Source organism: Glossina fuscipes, unplaced genomic scaffold (assembly GCF_014805625.2).
Source record: "Glossina fuscipes isolate IAEA_lab_2018 unplaced genomic scaffold, Yale_Gfus_2 1, whole genome shotgun sequence".
Taxonomy (NCBI): Eukaryota; Metazoa; Arthropoda; class Insecta; order Diptera; family Glossinidae; genus Glossina; species Glossina fuscipes.
This window is the reverse complement of record NW_023998415.1, coordinates 28,081,211-28,104,986: the sequence shown is the minus strand read 5'-3', so window position 1 is coordinate 28,104,986 and position 23,776 is coordinate 28,081,211.

Sequence of the window (23,776 nt, the reverse complement as noted above, 5' to 3'; positions counted from 1 at the left end):
CATTTCGGATGCTAAAATCAATATGATGTCTGCAAAAATTTAGCACAAAGCTTATAGTCTTTCGATTGCCACTAGTTATTAGAATTCTCGTGTAAAATTGAAAAATCAAATAAATTATGGATTTTGCCAATGATTTTTTCCATTTGAAATGAACAGAAAGTGCTACCAACTTATATAGAAATACCTTTTGAACTAAACACATTCTTCTACAACGGCAACGACAGAAGGGACAAGAGAGACACAGAGAGTATATATACATTGAAGTGAATAGATTTCCTTTTCGTTCTACAAGCAAATACTGTGCATAATAAGCTATTCATTTAAAGCGGAACATTAAGCCTTAAAGTATGGCTTTTGATCTTCTATATTAATACGTGGAACTTTGATATTAGCAGTGAGATTTGGGCAAGGGAATACGCGAGGTAAATGAAACATGGATCTTATGTTGATGAAGACGCACAAGACCTCTTTACAAATTTTCTGACATCAATTTTCTGATTGTTCTATTCGAGTGAAATATAATAACCTAAAAATAAGTAAGAACATTATAGTCGGGCTGGGCCAACTACTAAATACCCTGCACCGCATTCTCTAATACAATTCTTATTTTTGCCATATAGAACGCAAATATTACACTCTGCTTTATAGGAACTTACTATTGTGGGACTGTAAGCTGAAAATTACATCCCTTTGCATACAAAGGCTTACTTTCGGTAAGAATGATTGCGCCTAAGAGGTTTAAATCTTGAGGTACGTGTACAAAATTCAGCATAGTTAATTTTGGTATCAATGTACAATCCTCGATCAATTTTTATCACAAAATATTAAAACTTAGACTTTATTGCCCTAAAAAACAAAAATTTTCGTAAGAATCTTTTTATACGTTAGGGTCCAAGAATAGGCGTGTGTGGCCGAAATTTGGTAAAGTGAATTTTCTTATCAATTTTCAAAAAAGTAGACCGAGATGGTCCCAATTTTTTATAGTTAATTTTTTTTATCTTAAATTATTATTAGACCATTTTGTCATATGAACTTCAGTTTTTATTATATAAGAGGGGGTTCAAAAATTATCCCAGCCTGGGTATAGTGTGTATATGTGTTCTAAGGCCAAATTAAGATTTATGTTCGACATTATGGTGTAAGATATCTAATAGGCGGCCTAGCCAGAGTATACTGTTTTAATTATACCGATCGATCCAAAATAACTTTTTAAATTGCTCTAACCTTATCTGTCCGCTTGTCTCTTTATATACTTTTGTGTTGAACCCACAGATTGCGATTTTTCAGATACTTTTATGAAATTTAGTATACTGAGGTCCTTTGGTCCAAGGAGGAAAGCTATTTAAAAATATTTAACGATGGACCATGGGCCACTATAATTATTTTCCTTAACTTAAGCATTTTTAAACATTTTTAGAAATTCTATAAGTTTTGTAAAAATCTCACAAACTAGGTATAACGACTATGAGATAAGCTTTATTCAAGTTTAAAAAAAGTATTCGAGACAGAAACGTTGATGCCATTAATTTTTTATGGAGAAAGGTAACCCTTAAATCCTTATTATATAATAGAAAAGATTGCAAAAATTTGAAATAATTTAAATTTTTAATTAAATTAACAAATTTATATGTAAATTGAAAACGTTCATTAAAAAAATATAAAAACAAACCAACTACCACAAGCGGAAGCTCGAAATATCAGTTTCCTTTCAATCCAAAAAAGTTTATCCGATGCTTTTTATTGTACTTAAAGTCAACAGCACAGTTTTGAAAATGGTTGCATCAGAACGATTTTTGTATAGGGAGCACATTAACCCATTACATTGGGAGCATTAGTATAAGTGAAAAAGGAATTTTTGCTTTAGATGGCAGGAATTTTTAAAAGAAGGCGTATTTTTCTCACGTAAAAAATCAGAAACGTTGTAATTAATTATAAAAAATTAATGTTAACGAATAAGAGATCTTAACAATCCGAGCAATTTATTTATCTCATTACTCAATGTCGCACAGAGCATTTTTTAATAACATCATAAGACTTCTTAGCCGGATCAAAACAGCGATAGTTTCCATCGTATTGCTGACAAAGTCAATTGAAAAGGATTGTGAAAGTCACAGGTAGTGCGGTGTACTAGGCGATTAATATCTAATATACCTACCAGGGAGATTAAAAGAAATATTACCCTGCAAACAAGCGGAGCGTATATCATCGCTTATCAACTTAAATGTACGACCTAGACATTCACGTCTTTTCTCTGAAATGGGAAGATCGATTCATTTTAATTTATGTTCGAAAGGAGGGATGATATGATCCGATTCCCATCCTTAACCACGCGTCGCCAAGATTTGGCCGTTTCTTGCACCGATTTAATTGCATTAAGATGACATCGGCTGCTACGTCCTTTAATAACCAAATCGTACTGTATCGTTAATTGTGTAAGGATCATAGAATTCCCTACTCCACCTCTTCAAGAACTCTATCGAATCGAAAACGACCCCAGGTTCATTAAAAGTCGAGATATTGTCTAACATGCGATCACCAATATGTAATAATTGAGAGGTGGTTATCAACTCGCCCTTAAAAAAGGCAAAATTTTACATTTTTGTAAATTCAGAGAGATGTCATTTTTCGCGAATCAAGTAGTTATCGCATAAAAATCAGTCTGCAATAACAGGCTTCCGCACGACATAGAACTCGACAATTACTAACACGTGTAGGTAAGACATTAATAAATAAGCCGAACACAAGGCCGAGGACCTCAATAACTACCTTGGCGAACATCAGATGGAGCGGAAATACATCGAGGAAAAAAAATTTTAAATCTTTTAACGGTAAAGAATGATTGTTACAAAAAACGACATTTAAATGCTATAGAGAGTTAGTTGATCAGTAGTTGTTAAGCCTTTAAAATTAATGTAAAGATAGCAAAATTTGGTTTAAATATTGTAAGCAATTTTCGTTAAACTCTTAATTTTTACAAAAACTTTGGAAAATATAAAAGAACAACTTAACGACGACTTTAACCGAAATCGTTAAGGTATTTAACTAATAATGCACAACTTTGACAGATTAAGTTTAACAATCTCTTGTTAAAATCTTCGTATTGCCGGCTCAAAGTTTAGATGGCTAGCCATTTAACCAAAATACACAATTATTTCAATTTATTCTATATGCCATGCTTGATATATTTTAATCATTTTTATATCATTACAATAAAATCTCATCAATTTTCTTTCTGTCAAAAAGTGATCACAAAAATGAAGGTTAATTCCGTACACCCCAACTTTTATAATCACCCCAATCACTTCATTGCTCTTTATGCACTTTCGCTGGTTGACTGTTATAAAACTTATATTTAAAAAAGAAAAAAAAAAAAATATTCATATTTTCATTCCCGTCCTTACCATGACTTGTATTGTGTTCACAAACGCGCACTGACAGACATCCTGTTGTAAATGACATGCTTGAAATCGTATCCTGAACTTCAGCAGAATTATTGGAAATAAGAAAACAAAACAAAAAAAAAAAAGCAACATTCATGATAGCCCATAATTAATACACTCCTAAGCGAAACTCCGAAGGGGGCGCTTTATTGCTATTGCTGTCATGGCGTTACATTGTCTAAATTAATGAATCTTATACAGATATGCGTGTTTAATTATGATTGGATAGATGATGTGCATGCAAGTGCGTTTAGACATAAGTGTACATTTTTTTGGTTATAATACTTGTTAACAAACATTGATGATTCTCTGATGTATTTCCTCTCTATTTAGTTAATGTGCCCGTAGCCTATTTAATTTAAGCAATGAATTAAAGTTAAAGTAAATTTTCGTAACGAATAACTTTATGAAAATTTTTATAAAATAATCGATCGATGAGCTTAACATTTTTACTTTCTGACTTTGAAAATGAAACAGTTTCGAAAATATTTCGCACATTCAAAACACCAATGAAATCAGTTAAGCAAAAAAAATAAAAAATAACGGCTGATTTTATTGGCGATTAATACTTCAAGGCTATGCGTGTCAATATGTGTAAGAAATATATCAGTTTTTACTATTATTAGGCGATGCGTTACATTTTTGCTATGTTTTTTGTTGTTGTTCTGCTTAACAACAATCAGAAATATTTAACAATGATAAAAATTCTTGATCATCGTATAATATATGCAACACATATGAGGAAGAGTCACGTAATTAAAACATCTTCCAACGGACCGATTATGTCAAGATGTATTTATCTACGTTTGTTAATCGATGTTATTTCGAAAACTCTTTAGTTGGATACGGACTACATCGACTTATTTTTTATTTATTTATTTTTTTTTTTTTGGGTATGATCAGTCACTCGGGAGATGTCTCTTACACATGTAGACACAAAAGAGAGGAACAAGATATGGACATGGCTGCAGCCTAGTGAGTGTATCGCCAACCAATGGCAAGTGTTATGCCTTTACCGACTGAACGCGCACTATAACCGACAATTACTTGAACAGAGAATGATAGGCATGCTATAGAAGAAGTTATTAGCCCAGAGTGGGCTGACAGTCATTGTCAATCAGATGAATAATAATTTAGTTAGGCCTTATGCGATGTCCTCTTCGGGAATTACGCCCTTAATTGGTATATTCCGGGGGGAGTATTGCTTTTCTGAAATTTTATTTCTTCTTTAGCATTTCCTAGCCTTTTTTTCCTTATGAGTACAAGAATGATAGAACGAAGTGAAAGAAGTGCTTGTACCTCCTTTTGTCGTCATAAATTCTAGTCATCTTATTTTGTTTGTATACATAAACCCGAGTTTGAGAGAGAGAGAGAGAGAAATTCCTTTAAATTATATATTTTTCCTTTTCACGTCTAATATACAATTAAAATCTATTAATATCTCGATGGAGGTTTCTTGAAAATGTCGGCACAAACTTTAGCTGTGACTTAATAAATGACCAGTGGAAGGCAATTGTTCACCGAATATCCGAAAACAAAACTCGCCGTAGGATTAGAGGACTATGCCCAGTTCCGATACATTTTCGCTCTATTTTTTTTTTTATATTTTTTTTTTTTTTTTCCTTATCCTTATCATCTTATAATAAATACCCGAAATAAAATTATTCCTCATTGAATTTAATATTACTCTCTTAATCAAATAATTTGTTAAAATAAACCCAAAATCTTATTATCTAGAAGAATCTAATCTATACATGTAAACGTACACCTTCATATATCTAAATATGTAGGTGCGTATATGTTCGGTTGCTTTCCTAATGCTTTCTTCTGGTATTTGCTTTCATAAAATATTTATTCGTATAGACATCTAATGACTTATCAATAATTAATGTTATTTTCTTGATGATTTTATATACATTCTGCCATCGACACTGCACTGCAAATAGCGAAATAGAAAATTGATGTGCGTGTTTACGTATGTAGTGTGATATAGAATTTCATATAATACGACAGGATATAAACGAAATGACTTTTTCTATTTCGAATTTTTCCTTTTTCGTTTTCTTTTTTCTTTTCTCTTAACTGTTAACTTAAATATTATAAAAATCCATCAATCATCCAGAAAATTTATCATAAAATAAGAGATGATATTTTATTATGAAAATAAATGAATTTTTATGCTACTAAAGAAGACTCACGACAACACGATATGCTTTTAAAAGACGAAGAAGACGAAGAAAAAAAAAAAAAAAAACCATATACTAAGCTTCGGGACGAATGCTGAATACCCAGCATATAAAGAAAGTACTCATTAAGATATGGCGATCGTGGCAAAAATTATTAATTAAAGCATAGAAAAGTTTTGATTTTTTTTTTTTTTTTTTTTTTATGCCATATAACATGTTTTAGTTAGCATTGAAGTTTCAAGTTTGTTGCTAAAATTTTCAACGGTTTCGTTGTAATTGAGAAAATAAATGAGAAATACAAGCGAAAAGTTTCGTTCCCTCTTTATGGTGAATGGATAGGGGAAGAAGACGTTTATGATAAGCACAAGAATGCATTTATGTTGTATTGAAATTTTGCTGTTACTCGAAAGTATATGCATTTTGTTGTGTCGGACTGTAACAAACGGCATAGAAGAACGATGATACCTATAAAAGTAGTTGCAAGTAAAGATCGTAATAATTTGTTCAATTTTTTTTTTTGCTATATTAAACCGTTCTTAGCAGCAAAAGCATATAAAAATAAACTAGAAATTAGTATTCATTTCAGTTGGAGTTTTAATATTACTCATCTAACTCTCAAACACTTGCCTTAACAGACACTAGTTTGCAGTTTCAAAGTCTACATTAATCCAAAACAATGTTCGCACGATGCATTTAGGGCAAAGCTGTGATAGAAATTTCAATCTTATTTCGAAATAGTTGCGATTATTAGCCATTGTATGATAGGAGTGCACGCATGTAATCGCACTTTAAGCTATGGATTGAATCGAAAATTATATTTTCCAAACATGGAACATCAGTTTGGGAATATGAGCGGCACAGGTGGAACCCTAAAGGTGATTATGATCAGGCCGTAATTGTCTTACTTATTGGCTTATATATATATATATGCCAAAATATATTACATCTTTCGGTATAGAGTGCATTATTAATAAGTAATTAAAGATTATGTATGAAAAGTATGATATCCTAAATCAGTTTTGGCCTTTTTTCCCAATAATCTCTTTATTCAATATGTTTTTTTTTTTTTTTTTTAGAAAAAAAAAAAAAAAAAAAATGTCAAATAAAGGTTTGTTTTTGTTTCGCTTAACATTTCTCCTTACAGCCGCAACATTGTCTGTTTCGTGCGTGTGCGTATGCTTGTGTTAGTCCTTTAGCCCTGTAAGATAACCCAAATTTCTCCCATGGCATTACTTTGTATTTCTTCTCTGAGGGGTACTAATATCATTATGCTGCCATTAGTTGTTGACTGATTTGATTTAATTTTTTTTTTTTTTCTACTCTATTTCGTTAGCATTCACGTTACCTTCTTCTTCGTTAAAAGTTCTTTTTCCCTTAGTCCTTTTTTTTTTTCGGGGCTAATCAAATAATTAGTTTAGTCGAATGCAACAGCGTCCCTTATGGCATGCTTCTGGCATAAGAATTTGATTTTGTTTAAATGCTTGAGTAAATCTCGGGTTCATTTACTTCATTTTTTTTTTTTTGTTTTTTTTTTCTTGTCTTTTTTGTTTTTTTCCTTTTTTTTCCTAGTGAAACGTATTTTTTCTTGGGGGTTGCCTTCGGTATTGTTGGGAGGAATACAGTTAAGGTAATGTTGCAATCTTTTTGTGAAAAGGTAAAGAGAGGTCATTTATTGTACGTGATTTTTAACATTTTCTCGCTTAAGTGGTTCAAGAATTCGTGAAATTAGTTGGTCGAGATGATGTTTGCATTTGCAGATAAATTAGTTAATTAGTGAAAAGCGAAGAAAAATTTATTCGAATATTATTAAAAATTAAATTATAAATAATGGAAGCGAGCTGTATGGTGTGGAACTTGCTCATAGGGTAAATGGCTTTATATATTATTTAACTTTTCTCAGCCTATCAATGTGAACTGACATAAAACCGCATAATATAAAAAAAAACATACTATTGTCCAAGCATCGTTTGAGGCTGCGAATGTGCAACTGTTTGATAGCTTTTCTTCTATCTCCTTTAATAAATAATATTTCCGCTATATGAGTTTTAGTTGGTTATGTTTACTTTTGTGAAAGTAATTAGTCGACATTAACCACAATTTCATACTTCGATTGGTTTTTGCGTCCAAGAAATACTAAATATATTTTAGTTCAATCGTTGTTCGTGAACAGATCGATAAATTTAAGTTTAGTCGTACAAGCATTTACTCTGCTAAACGTTTTGCAGTTTTAATTAAGCTATTAACTGTACAGAAGATAATTTGAAATATACAGCATTCTTGCAATCACCGCAAAATGACGGTAAAATTGAATATTGATGTCAACAAGTTATATATGAGAAACATTTCAGATGAACATTTGCATATGAAATTGCATTTTACAAGTTAAGTGAAGCGAGAAGTAAATTAAAAACGATTTTGTCTATGGTATGATTTCGGCCTACATCTGTATACCTTCGATAGACACGTTCCTTGCCGGCCTGCCTAATTCTGTTTGTGGTCACTTCACCTCACTGTGTTATCGACTAAGCTAAAGATTTGCATCAAGTGAAACCAAACAGAACTTAGATGAATTGTAACAATCGCCAAAGGCCGTTTGTGTTACATATTAAACTCTCCGAACGGAGAGAAAAGGATGCGATGATGGGCGGTAAGGAGAACAGAGACCTGTGACAAATACGAAATGATCGAATTGATAAGGGAAAGATATGCTACCTCCCAGTGCTATTTGCTTCCTATAATGGGAGTCCGTATGGATAAAATTTAAAGTACTAAGGTATGCAAAGAAGGAAGGCTGAGTTATTCCATTATAAATATTTATTTTTTAGAGAATGATAAATAAATTTTTTAAAAGAAAATAACAAAAATTTCATTTAATGCAAGTTTCATCATTAAACACGTACAGTCAAGGACAAAAGTATGCGTACAATCGACTTATTCCCAATACTTTGAATAAGGGCTGTGTTAGCAAAAATGCATTAAACTGATACTTACTTAGACTATTAAGAAAAACGTATGAAACTTTACTCTGAGACGAAAAAAAAAGAGAAACAAAAGCCAACATCATCAATGAATTTGAGTATTTTATATCCGTTCTTGAAATAAGCAAAACACAAAAAAGTAAGGAAACTATTGCACAGTTTTATAACGAGTTTAGCGAGTCTATTCTATAAGCTGTTTTAAAATCTGCTCTATAAAGATGCGCTAAAGATGGCAAAGTTTTCATCATTAACCTTGGCAGAATAATGCAATCAATCTTATTGCGATGAGATGGATGAATGTTGCGAAACAACTTCGATAAGGCAAACAGTCCGAACAATATGCAAAATTCTATTTTGGATGTTAGAGTCGCCACCACAGACTATCATTTACAATCTCAAGCGGTGTTAATTACTAACATGACTAATATTGCATGAATATTTAGCGTCATCACAGGCCACAAGTCTTCAATTTACACGTATAATATCAGAAATGGACAATGATCGTCTGTTTGGGCTTTTCAACATGAATCAAATTCGAAAATCCAATCACTTCACACCGGAAGAAGCTCGAAATATGGCGAGACGCGTATAAGTAAACGGTAAGAAATCTTCGTCCGGTAAATTTTTATCTGGTAAACCGTTGGCGGATTTTTGTCCACAAACGTTTAGTTTGTTTTACCTACAATTACGGTCATTAATAAAAATGGACCGAAAGATTCGATTATAAATAATTTACAACGACATCGCTTATCAAGACGTATACAAATTTTATGATTTGGCTCCAGGGATAACGGTAGCTGCGGTGTACACTTTACAATGTATTAAAATAGTGCAAACCAGTAAATTAGTGATTAATTGAATGAATTGCTGATAGTTGATAAAAATAAATACACATATATAATATATGTTGAATTGTATTAACGCTTACAGATTTACAAACATATAAATATGTGTGTACGTTTGTCGTTCGAGAATGGTGCCCTTACACAACCGGCGATTACCTATGAATATTGAGTACGCAATCAGAAACCTATACAAATGGCTTGACGCCGACAGATTGTCGCAAGCAATTGATGACATAATTATATCATTCAAAGGTTGAAGATAGTGGTAAATAGGAAAATGAATGCAAAACGAAAAAGAGAGCTCGAGCCGCCTAAATTTCATATATTTCGCAATTTGAGACGTATCACAAACCATCAAATATTAGCTTAATATAGCGTGTCGTTGGAGATACATCGCTGCAACTATTTGATAGTTTAGAGAATAAACATCATATAAACCTTAGTTGGATTAACTTTTCACAAATAAACAAAACATATATTTGCCTTGGATTGTCGAAGAAAAAATAGAAAACTTTGAGATCCCGAAAAGTTTACTACTCAAAAGGATTTACTAAAAAAGCGGAAAGAGAAACAATGTTATGCTTCCAAGGTGGGATGAGCTTGAACGTCGGCATATTGTTCACATGGTTTCTCTATGCATTAGTGTGGAACTGTAAAAAGCAAAAAATATACATATCAGCAACAAAACGTTTTCTTGTAAAAAGAAAGACCAATTTCATGGATGGTGCAGACTTTTCCGAATGTAGATTATCGCCATTCTTTAAAAAATGCGAAGATTTTAGCACAGAATTGCTTGCAGGTTTGCAAATACATTCACATACATCGGATTAATGGAATCTTTTCAATCCACAAAACACATAGCTGTCTATTACTGAGTTTAAAGCGTAAACAGAAATCAGGTTTTGCTTGTTCCACTTTCTTCCCGTCTGTTCCTTTCGACATTTATTTATTTGAATTACTTTATCTTTTCCTTGCAAGAAAATAATTGTCCCTGAAGAAGTTTAACTTGGATCACTGCGTATTCTCACTGTCTCTCTCTCTCTCTCTCTCTCTGCCTGTCTATCTTCCTGTCTCTCTAAAACACCAAAACTAAGTTCGAACTCTTATGTGCTACGAATTGTTCATTATAAAGAGCGGTTTACGTGGATAGCGATTTCTGGCTTAAAACGAGGCGGCTGATCGACCCATCATTATGGGAAGAGCCGTATATTGAGAAGAATATTTCGTCAAAAATAATAAAAACAGTTGAGAAAGTTATACTCGCAAGTGATTGAATTTTTTACACACACTATATCGACTTTAAAGAAAAGAAAAACAAAACAAAAAAAGCGAGCAAGAAATCTATATTCGACGGGGGCCGAATCTCGCATACCCACCACTACGTGTTTTGCATTCTCCTCTCCAAATTCTTTCATTTGGTACTCATATCGCTAGTATTATTAAGAAGAAGTGGTCGCGGCGTCTTCCATATTCATTTTAAAATTAACCCATTTTTACGCAGATAATATTTAAGGAGTGTCCAAAATGCTTGTCAATCATTCGATTCTGTTTGCCTTATGATAAATAAGCAAAAAGTTCAAAAAAATGAAAAAAAAAAACTGAATTTAATCACTTGTACGTTTGTGTGAGTATGGCGGATATTTTCCATTTTTACACGTACGGAGTAGAGTGCTTCGTAAAGTAAATGTGGAAAATTTCAGCCTTCTAACTTTTATAATTTCCGAGGAACGAGTAAAAATCCAAAAGTGTTTGTTAAAAAAACGAAGCTGTCTTCAGTTTTTACTTCACTTCGCGCTTTTGCTCTGACCAACTTGGCCCAGTTTCAATACCAACCTGCGTGCAGAAGCTTTCAATGTTTCTACGAAATTTGATGTCCATATTTTAGTTTTTACCACCAGAAGAGTGCCAACAATACACACCCCGTACACGTACGGACATGGCTAAATCAACTCAGAATTTCACGCTGATCAAGAATATATATATACTTTATAGGGTGTCTGAAGCTTCCTTTTGGGTCTTACATATATTTTAGGATTGCCCTGAGATAGATAATGTGTGAATATTTGTATCGTTGTGTTTGTATATTAAAGTTTGTAGGCAAGAAGTAAAAATTTCAGTTTTTTCCTTTCCTTCGCAAGTCTTCTTGTTCAACTTTGCAAGCTTTCTGACTAAGTGAATATATCCTCATCATCATTTCGGGTATGAAAAAGCTACCACGCAATAAGACATTGAGAAAAGGCTAAAAATCTTGTTGTGAAATTTCGCGAAAACCTCCACCAAGAGCAACGTTGTTGATACTTTTGACAATGACTTTTCATAAAGATGCTGTACCGGGCAGACATATTGAGATTCTGGAAAAATTCCTCCAATTGAAAGACAAATTATTATAGTGTTCATCGATTGCTATCGACCAAATCGCTTAACAATTTGCTATTTGTTCTTTAATATTAGGATAAAATGGCATTTAAGAGAAGCTAAAATAAATGCATTCCGAAGAGAGGAGATATTGAGAAAGTTTTAATGATAGTTTCTATTACGTGACACACACCTTGAAATGTTTAGTCTAAGAACTTTCACTAAAACGTTAATAATAACAATTAAGAGCAAAATAAATTTTTGCTTTTTTTTTTTTTTTATTTTTTTATATACCGAACAATTAAATCAACACAATAGCGTTGTACGAGGTTTACTCGCATCCGCTGGAATTACTGCTGTGAGCATTAACGCTTCTTCTATTTTTTTTTTCTAATTAAAGCATGAACCACAGAACTGTTTGCAATTTCAATTTCTGAATGCACACAGACATGCCGTAAACATAATCGTAAAGGTTTATTTGATATATTTATGATATGTGTTATATGATTATTGTCCTATGACTGAAAGCTTTTAGTTAGCATGAAAAACCAAAATCGAAAAAATAAGAAAAACACAAATGAAACAACTTTATGAGCCCTACGATGAATCGTGAACACTCAGTACTTAGAGTGTAACAAATTTTGATTTTTTCAATTCAATTCAATTTTTTATATTTTCTTTTATATCTGCTGACTACTGTTGTGCGTAAAGCAAATATACGAACGAGTTTTGCTTGCATTTTTGCCCATCGGGATGGGTTATGTTTTGATCAATATTATGATGAGAACTATTTGAATTTGATAAAGATAAACTAAAATCAAAAAAAAAAACAAAAGGGTGTATAGACCGTGGAATTTCCTTTTTCTCAAATTTCAATCAAACACATCAACAGTATGTACCAGATACCTTGACGCGAATGTCTCTACATTGCAGAATAAATAAATTTTCAATAACTGCACAATTTGTAGGTGTGACGTTCCAATACGTTTTCCGTATGAAGTTAACAAACAACATGAGAAATTTAGTATGCCTATATGATGAAAGCAATGAGAAGGATAGCAAAAAAAAAGAGGAAAAAAAAAATTTGCAATAATTTCATCTATGCTTGGTAAGGTTCATTAATTTTTGCGTACGTTGTGCTATTAAATATGTATTTTATTGGTTTGTCAAATATGAAAAGTGAATGAGAGCATTCATGTGTCCCGCTGCGCGGTGAGCTTCCATCATATTTGTGATGGTTTAACATGAACATCAACATCAATATGAGCGCACGTCAAAGTCATCAAAAATTCCAAAAAAAGCAAATAAAAAAAAAAAAGTAGCAACTAACCCATACTCGGAGATTTACGGAGATACATACTATTACGAAATGTTTATGTAAACACACGCACACACACATATATATATATATATATATATATTCTAGTTCTATTACGTTAACTATTCCTGGTCCTCTATCAATAGTAAACCCGGACACATCGACAGGCTTGCGTAGCCATTTATTAAAAACGGAAATTTTTATTTAGTTTTGTATTTTAATAAAAATGAAATATACAACGACGATTGTAAACTAACAAATTTCTCTCTAACTCTCTCTTTCGCTCTCTAACTCTCTCTTCTTCGTTCCTTCGTCTTCATCACTGTCGTCTATCTATGTTATTTGCAATTTATTGTTTCATAACGCGCAGCGGTAGGCACACGGCACTTATGGCACAGTTTTGAGCATTTTGTAAATTTACTACCAGTTGGCATGTTGTGCAAATGAGTACACCGAGTGAGTGGTAGGTAGTAAATATGCTTGTATTTACGTAAAGCAAGCATATGTATATCATACACAATACATTAGCGTTATTTTAAATAATATTTATTATAGTGCTTTTTGTTTACTTTGACATTTTATAGGTCATTTGATGGCTCATTTTGACAGTTCAACACCTAATGTTGTGAAAGGAAAAAAGGGAAAAAGAAATATAAAACTGTTTTTTTTTTGTTTGCCTTTAAGCGCATTTCTGTTTGTTTGTATGCGTATACGTTTGTATGTATATATGTATATATATGTGTGTATATATATGCGAAACGTTGATGGTATTTGCATGTGTTCCTATAACTTTTTACGATTTTTATTTCCGTAGGAGTTTCATTTTTATTGTGCATATCCTTTAATGCCATTTGACGTCTGCTTATCAAATTGTTCATTATAAATTTCATTACTATTGCATTGCATGCGTGCCGATAAAATTTTATTACAATTTGTAGGCGTTAATCCTGAGCACTAATATATATTGTATATTACGTAAAAGGTATCATATAATGATAATGTCTGATATGCGCCGAATTTGCTCGTATAAAAGTTGATATGAAATTTCGAGTAAACGAGCGTAAAAAATCAAACGGAATGCTTTAATTTTCTTTGCGTTTTTTTGGTCTACCGACAGTAGCTTAAGGATTTGGTTTTTTTTTTTGTGAAAAATTCAGAAAATAAAGATTACGGCGTACAAAAAATTCATCTTTTTTTCGATTGTTTCATAAGTTTTTCAGTTTTTTTTTTTTTATACAAATTTTCATTATTTCTAGCAGCGCTGTGTCTGTATAGACAAGATTTTAACATATTAGTATCATTGCTATTATTATTATTATTATTATCATAAGTATCGCAAGAGAAATAAATTCTAAGATTAAATAAACTCTTAACGCACTAGCATCTAAGGCTTTCGGCTTTTATTAAAAACTCTACCGCACCTGAAATTCGAATCTACGACCATTGAGAGTTGCTAGTCGAGATTCATTGCCTTCGGCCACTCAGGCGGAATGTTATTATTCTAATTTTGGACTAATGAAATAAATTCTTAGACTAAACAAGAAAGACATTGAGCATTAGCAACATAGGCTATCGGCGGTTCGCATCGTACAGTAGAGAGCGTGGCTGAAAGTCATGAAGTATGGGGCATGTTTAACGACTTTGTAACCGGGGTGCTCCAGGAATTAAGGCGACTAGAGAGATAGCGGGTGTAAGGAAGAGGGATTGGAAGTTAATAAGTTATTTCACTTAGGTCTACGAGCACCCTCCGAGAGGTAATACCTAAGGATAATCACCCAGACGAGAGTGGTCGATGAAGTGTGTGTGGCGGGTAGTTTAGTAGGCGCGCATGGCGAATCGTGCATGCTGCTGGTATAGGCCAGCGAGCCTCCGGCTCGTACACACACACACACACACGCAAAAGTAATTCAAAAATATCATTTTGTTATCTCCGCGGAAAATAAAATGGAAATGTAGCTTGCGGTATCCGCGGAATATATGTTAACGCACAAGATTTTTAACGGCATTAACTAGGCGCCTATCTGCAAATTATGCAAAATTTTGATCATTCTAATGTGTTGTATACAATGAGAACTAATTGCTACATTATATACGTATCCTCTTGACTGTGAAATATTATTTGGCGATATTTCGCCGAGATAACTTCAAGTTTTTAAGCATCGAGTGGGAAGCTGCTTAGACGGGTTTTGCTTGGATGTGATAAATTTCTCCTCTTGGAAACTAAATACCATAAAGACATATATGAGGTAAGTATATTATTGCAACAGGATTATGGAATAGAAAAAGTCTTACAAATTTGTGCAACCGCGTTGGCGAACAAAGAGCAAGCTGGTTTAGAATGAAAGTGAACGCAACAGAATGACGAACTTATGATATCATCTAATGTAGGGTACACGCCCGAACGAGTTGTTACTTTCTTTGGCCGAGGAAAATGCTATAATAGCGAGTTTATTGAAATCAGTTCTCAATTGTTTCAAAATCTTGGGTGAGCTATCAAAATTCAGGGAAGGAGTTCTTGTTAAAAGGAAATCTTGTTAAAAGGTCAAAAAATCGACGGTGTGGAAAGTATTAAAAACAGTCTAGTTTGTCATCGCGCGTAAGTTGTTGTACCTTGGATTGTGGTTTACAGGCATCTATCTAAAACTCGGTTAAAACTCTGTTGTGCATTTTCGACGAAACATTGCATCTTGGCAATCGGAAGTGGGTGTATTTTCTACACATATTCAACTGTAATATATATTATATGATCTTACATACATCATGAATATGCATGTGTGTGACTGAGTAAAGGCTTTGAAAAATGTAATATAATAATATTGGAAGCTGGCTTTGAAATCAGATATGTTTGCTTGCATTTATTTATCAAATTCTATGCGTGTAGGCAGATTTAATATCGCAAGATTTGTTGGTTGAATAACTTAAATTGACAAAAATTGAATTTTGTAATTTGTTGAAGCTTTGATGTGCATCCTCTTTGTTGCATTGTTTGTGGGTCTTGTATTACCAGACGCAAGTAATTTAAACTCCTACACAAGACAATGTTATGAAATTTAATCGAAATCTATCACTAAACACTTAACCCTACTTCTCTATGGCTGCCTTAGCTTATAGAAAATCTGTTAAAGTCCTTAAGAAAATGACTTTTCAATGTGGTTTTCTTGTCTCAATCTATTTGAGTGTGTGATGAATAAAACAAAAAACAAAAAAAACAAAAAAATTTATTTTCTATCTCACTAACCAAGGCAGGCGGTACAGACTTATACGCAGACATATATATATATATCTATATATATACATATATATATATAAATCGGCAGACAAACTCAAATTTAATACCTTCTGCTTTCAGTGGAACAGGAAAATGATTTTCGAAAACCATTTCACACCATAAAGTTTGTGGTAAAATGCAAATAAATGCAAAACAAAACCCGAGCCCCGCACACATTGTTGGCCATTTCAATATACGTAAAGGATTTTCAACAAAACCTAAAAGACACAATAATGGCAAACAGTCAAATCGAAATAAGGAGGAGTACTTAACTGGCTAAGCTAAGCTAGGCAGTGGTGGACAAAGTGTAAGCAAAATGCATTATTCTAATGAGATTTTCGGTATTTGAAACCAAAACAATAAATGATGGAATCCCCACAAGTAGGGTAAGCAAAAAAACATACACAACAAAAAGAGAGAGAGAGAGAGAAAAACGGAACAGACCAGACTTCAAGTCATAGTTAAATTAATGATGGTAGAGAGCACAAAAAACTTATTGTTTAACAGAGATGGGGTATGAGTTTAAAGGATAAGGGAAGACAAGGGAAGACAAGGTAAACGAAATGAAAGAAATTGGCAGAAAAAGTGTGAAGAGAGAGGCAAGCGGTTACACAACACTGAAACAATAATAATAATAATAAGATGACTTGAATACATTTTATAGAAAATAAAATCCATTAAATATGTTTGGTGAGTGCAAATAAATGCCCTGGCAAAGTAACTTTTTTATAGGTTTCTCCGAAAACTCAGCTTTTTTTTTATCTTTTAGTTCTTGAAATTGTTGCTTAGGGAATTTCATTAGTTTTAACTATAATTTTCTTGTTGTATAACAGCAACTTTTATGGGGCCATCATTTAAAATTCAACTTGTTACGTGTGTTAAAATGAACTAAAACGGAGAGAGAGAGAGAGATAGAAAGGGAAAGAATGATACTCGATGGATACTCCTGAAGATATTCGACGATAACAAACCGTTTTACGTTTATATTTTTAAATTGTATGTATGTGTATGCGTCTGTGTGTGTGTGTGTTTATATATGTGTGTTTATGCATTCAATGATACTATTTGGCCAGTTATCATTCACAAAAGAAACAATGTATTTTTGTTACAATGTTGGTCATTAACTTGTTAAAAGTTACAAACGTATACATATATAAACGGAACACAACCACTCACATAGACGAGTATCCTTTGGCCAATATACGCATAATACCATACACAGTGTTTACATGTATGTACAAGCCGTAAAAAGTGGCTCGCCACTTTTATGTTACAACAACTCTTTAAATTGCTATTGTTTGCTATGATGATTGTGCTGTTGTTGTCATTGCCATTGCTGTTGCTGGATTTTGCTGCTGCTATTGCTGCCACTGCCATTGCTATCTATGCTTCTTCAACTGCTTTCGCTCTTGTTGTTGCTCAAGTACTTAGCATTTATCGTATATGCTTATAAGTGCGAGTGATGTCTGTATGATTTGCATTTGACAAACGTGTGTATTAATGCCAATAATGTTGTATGTTACAGGCAAATGACCGACAATTATATAGTCAACCTACTCTTGCCACCTTTCAGATGGTTGATAGGACACTATCCTTGGTATGAACTCATCCCATGTCCTGTTCTATCGACATTATTCGGTTATGTTGTTGACATGCTTATATGATGCTGATGTTTTCCTGCAATTGACTGGCTGGGCGAATGGGTGCCTGAATGCTCATATATGCATAACGAATAACGATATTTTCCCCCCTCCTTACCAAGTTATAGACACTTCATTTTTGGTTAAACATTGCGTTGCATTGTTTTTGTTTCATATTTGGTCAAGTTGAGTGTAAGCCCTAAATTTAATGCAACAATGTTTACTATATACTCTCAACAACAAAAGCAAACAAGTTGTCCTGTTGACCATTTAAACAAGATGAGTGCAAAGAGTAGCTAGCTAGCTAGCTATATATGCTTTAAATTAAATTAAAAGCTATAAAAATCCAATGCATCTAAGTTAGAAGCAGATGAAAGTCTTTAATATATAAACATGAAAAATAATTGAATTGTATAGCGCAACCTCGTACTCTTGATGTGCATGTGCATTTATCTTTTATGCCGAAAGCGGTATTTAATATATTGAAGTGAAACAAAATGTGATTAGAAATGAACAGATTAAAGAGTAAGTATAGTTTATAGGCTTTGCTACGCACCCTAAGTACCCACAACTCACCATTTATTGTTAACTGTAAACGGTCGCGAAAGACTAACGCATTTATATCTCGTTTTCATATAACTGTAGCGAAGCGTGCTTTAAGTTTACTATTATTTCTTGCCACCTAAAATGCCAGCTCATTAGTTAAAGCGTTCGTTCGTATTTATTGAGGTCAAATGTTGACCACCGATCACTATTAGTTTTTTACTGTACTCTTAAATCGATATACGTAATAGCGTGCAAGCTATTGATGGTAGTGCCTTTAATTCTTTCAATTACTTCAGTTTGGTTTTCATGTTCGCAACTCTTGCAAGGGAAATTTTCAGTTAATCATTGTCATAGTGACATTCGATCAGTGGCCATAACAACAATCAAATTTCAAACAACATACAGTGGCTAGACGAACAGAAGGTTAAGGTAGGATCAACTGCAAATCAAGAGTGTACCGTATTGAAACAAAGTAAATTAGTTAGTACATTACATCGTATTCGAACTACTTTTAAATCCAAAATACAATATAATAGCAACTAAGAAAGCAATTAAATCCTATTTATCATAGTGTTCGTAATCATTTACACCCTATATTTTATTCAATACCAACGAATCAAGATATCATCTTGTAGTTACTGATTGTACGCGAAAAACATTCGGCCGAGTTAAGCGAAAACTTTGAATCTCGTAATTACCAACCACATATCTACAAAAGCCTAAATTAATGTACAATGTTGAGCTCAATATTCGAAAGTACACAGCAAGAAAGGTAAACTGTAGCAATAGCAGTAGGGGAGTACAGTCAGGACTTTTGATTTAGTATTGCCTTTTTTATCCTTTCGTTTTATGAACGCTCGCATGGTTCTGCAAATTAAAGTTCTACTTAGGATCAAGTATAATTTCCAAGTCTGTGAAACTCAAAACACTATCCAAACACAATAAAATAGACAACAGCAATCGTTACCGCTCTACAAAACGTGATCTGCTTGCATTTCTTCAAGTTAAGTGCCGTAATTTTATATTTACACCCGACATAAAACTCCCATAAATCTGAATCCACACACTTAACATCCTCTACGCTATTAAACGAGTGCAATAATTTGATATCGTTCGCAAACATAAGCACTTTTGAAGATTGTGCAGAAGATTATAGATGTTTAATGAATAAAATAAAAGATAATGGACCCAAAGGAACGAGAAAAGGACTCTCCTGCGGATATAACTTCTATAGTCCGAGATGTATAAAGATTAATTAACACACGTTATGTACGACCAGTTAGATATAACTTAAACCCTACAACCAAATTAGTAGGAAAATCAATCAATATAGTACAACCTATGTACAAGTAATTCATAATCGAGACGATCAATCGCTTTCGAAAGGTCCGTATTAGCAACATCGGTTTGTTTACTCTCCGAGAACGCTTTATAGACATTATAAACAAAGTCCAACAGGATAGTCGTAATAGACTTAACCTTAATAAAGTCATGATGAGAGAATGATAAATTAGCGATTAGGGATGGGAGAGAGCGGCCAGTTTAGTAATCCTTCTATAATTTTCAACGTTATTTCAGACACCATTTCTAGAAAGGCAAATTAAATGGGATTCTTTCCACAACAAGTAGGCTTTCCTACGACAAGAGTTAAATAGCAAAATCAAGGGAATATGAACAACATTAGCGACACGCCGTTCTTAAAGCAGCTAAGATATTGAAGATTTCTATGTTAGCAAAGCTAACATTAAGCAAAGTATCGAACGCGACTCTAGATGATCTGGATAAGAGTGATTACAGTTACACATTGAAGCATACTATAATTCGACGAATGTCTGTGGGACTGGAAGATGCAATATTATTAAAATGCATAAAGGTTAAGAAATCCAGGCAGTTTACGCTCTGAATTAACAAATTTAAAGAAGCATTTCGCATTCATGTGAACCAAGTGACTCACTTTGTCGATCACGCTTCCTTAAAATATTAAACATGTCCCTTATCCTAGAATAATCGTCCAATTCGACAAGTGCCCCAGTTTTTTATATTTTTTGAAAGGTCGGTTTCTTCTATTGCGTACTATCGTAAGCTTTTTGGAGAACCAAACTGGCGCATATTCGCTTGTAAAGTAGCGCTTGACAGGGACACGCCCAAATAAAACGGAATGGAGAGTCGAATAAATAACAGACGGACTCCCTTGGATATCAGTTTAAGGACACCAAGCGAGTGAGATGGAAGTGCTTTAAGTAAGAATTCGTATCAGGTCAACTCCAGCTCAATTTCTAAAAACGATAACAACCGACGAGACGGGAGGGTATTTACCACAGCAATTAAAACTCCACGGCCCAATATTGTTTAATCTGTCACGCCTAAACACTTGTTATTCCGAAGGAAACACTTTCGCATCCAAAACACTTGATTTCAGCCAAGTTTCTGTAAAAGCAATAAACTGATAATGAAGTTTATAAGAATCGAAACGTGCGTACTTAAGCTTAGTATTAAGCTCACGGACATTCTGATAACCCACAAAGACAAAGAGTTAACTAGTTTTTTGAAGCAGAATTATCCAACCAGAATCTAGTAGTCCGACGGGTTGCAAAGTCTTTAATAAACACTCCGTCCGGCCAAAATTTCCCGAACCTCGCCATCAACTGGACATAATACTTGTGTTTATGCATATATTTTATGTCTTTGGTCCGCATTTCCAAACGTTGCAAATGTAAGGACGCCTTCATTCATTCATTCGTCCTGAATGGACTAATCTTAACGCAATGAAAATTGAATTGAAATCTTGAAACTACTGGCACAAATATATTTAGAGTTTCTGCTAACACTTAGGTAATAACGAAACACTTATTTTGATTTTCGGTGGATTTCTAACACTTGTCGTTGTTTTTTAACGTTGCACGTAAACAAAAAATCCATATTACATTTACTCAACGAAGTACTCATCTACAGAGGAAAAATTTTTAAAATTACATTTTATATCATTTGAATTATTTGTTTTGCTTAGCCAGGTTTTAAACCAAATTTTACATATCGATTTTTGATACTTGTCATCGGCTTGAAAAGTATTACCGCAACTCCGCCCGTTTAAACACAACAACAATTTTATCGGTTATGTCCTAATTTGTCCTAACGTGTTACGCGTACCACAATAGTGTTTGACTCGGACTCTCTAGGCCGTTATATAATATGAAGTGTCAGCTATTGTCGATCATCGTGATCTCCTAATGATATCAAAAGACAGTGTATCCGTTGTTACGCAAGAAAATATGGGTAAGAAGAAGCTGTGGATGCAGTGCAAGAAAAATCATTATGAAATGGAGAGTGCATCTTATTTTCAGCGAAACTATTCAGTTTGATGTGATAGTGTTCCTTGCAATTACAAGTAAATTATGATAATAGTCGATTTTTTCTTCTTCTTCTTCTTCGTCTTCTTTTCGGCTTTCTTATATAAAGATAATTGAGAATGTTGAGATCATTTAAATAATAGAATAGCTTAATATGCTTTACGTAATTAAACCCCTTTCCCTGGCCTTCTTATTGCGAAGGCAGAGCTTGTTTTTTTTTTTATTTTTTGCACTCTCGTTTAATCTTTTTTGTTCTGCGCTAATATTTAACAATTGGTCATTTTTATTTGCATTTAATTAAAAATGTCCAAAGACAGTCTTCTAACACGAGGACTTCTACTACCACAAACACACAAACACACACACAAACACACACGCACACACACACAAACGTACAGGACACGTGTCAATATGTCATTCGATGCGCTATAAATCACGCCATACTAAGTGCAAAGTAATTTATCAATGTCAACACGTTTTATGCAATAGAATCATTATCAGCATCTCAACAAACGAATACACAACAATAATGTTGCCAAACATTAAAATCTATACCGCCAGTAGTCGACAACCAGTAAAGAAAAAAAAAAAAAAAAAAAACAGAACAGAAAAACAAAGAAAGGATTAAAATATTTTAGACATTAACCCCTCAAAAAAAAAAAAAATAAAAAAAAATAAACAAACAAAACACAGTGTTTTCGTTGCAAATATCATAAAAGAATTTAAAAAAATTTTAAAAAAAACTAAGTAATTACAATGAGTTTTGATCGAATCGTCTAATACTCTAAAAAAATTGTTGTTGCACTACTATGCGATAACATTAAACCGAATTTTTTTATTAAAATTTATCTTCTCAATGATATTTCGTAAAATAATGTCATAAAAGAAAGATTTATGGGGTAAGGTAATTATGGCAAGAATACTTAATTCAGGACTTTTGCTAATTATGGATCAACTTTAAGTAAAAATAAAACGATCTACAAATCATATCGTATATAAAGATTATTACGAGTACAAGATAAAGAGCTAAGAGTAGCTAAGGTAGCTAAGCCCCTTCAGCTCTTTTCGCGTCACATTATGGACGTATTCGTATTCTACAGTTGATACTCAATTAATCAATTTCGTGCTCCGTAATCGTGCTGTAAAAAGCAGGCGAGAAAGCTTCACCGTACATGGGAGAAAATTTTTTAACTATCCATCAATTGTCGTCATATTAATCATTAATTAAATGTGCCATACATCCGGTGTGGACATATGTTATATGAACAAGAGCCGTGTTGTAAAGCGTTTATATTCGTCATCGATATGGCAATGCAACGTTTTCATCACTAATCTCTTTAGCGGCAAACCTCCTCATAAGCAAAAAGTGGGCGATTAAGTCCTCGCTTTTTCAGTTCCTTCCATGTAACCTATGAGTATCTGTTTACGTACAGGCGAATATTATTGGATTGCAAATGCTTTGGGCACTTTTTTCCTAACAGATGAAGAATCACATGCGCCATTGTCTTAAAGATGGGTTGTGGTTTAAGACATATACGGAAATAGGTTTGCGTATGCGTGAGTATATAAGTGATCGGAGCAAAATTCTGTAATCATTATAGGCTATGCTAATTAAGTTAGCTACGAAGATTCTTCATAGTTTGGGGTTAATGTGAAGGGTGAAGGAATAGTTAAATTTTTGTACAAAAATTTTAATTGCACTTTTTTTATATTATAAAACTGACCGATGAGTGAAAGTTCTTTCGCTCACTTATGCTTATAAAGCATACAAGTACATGTATAACGATTGTTTACTTACGTTTCAATTTAATTAGAAATGTTTTCATATGTTTGTGCGATTGTTTGCATAATTC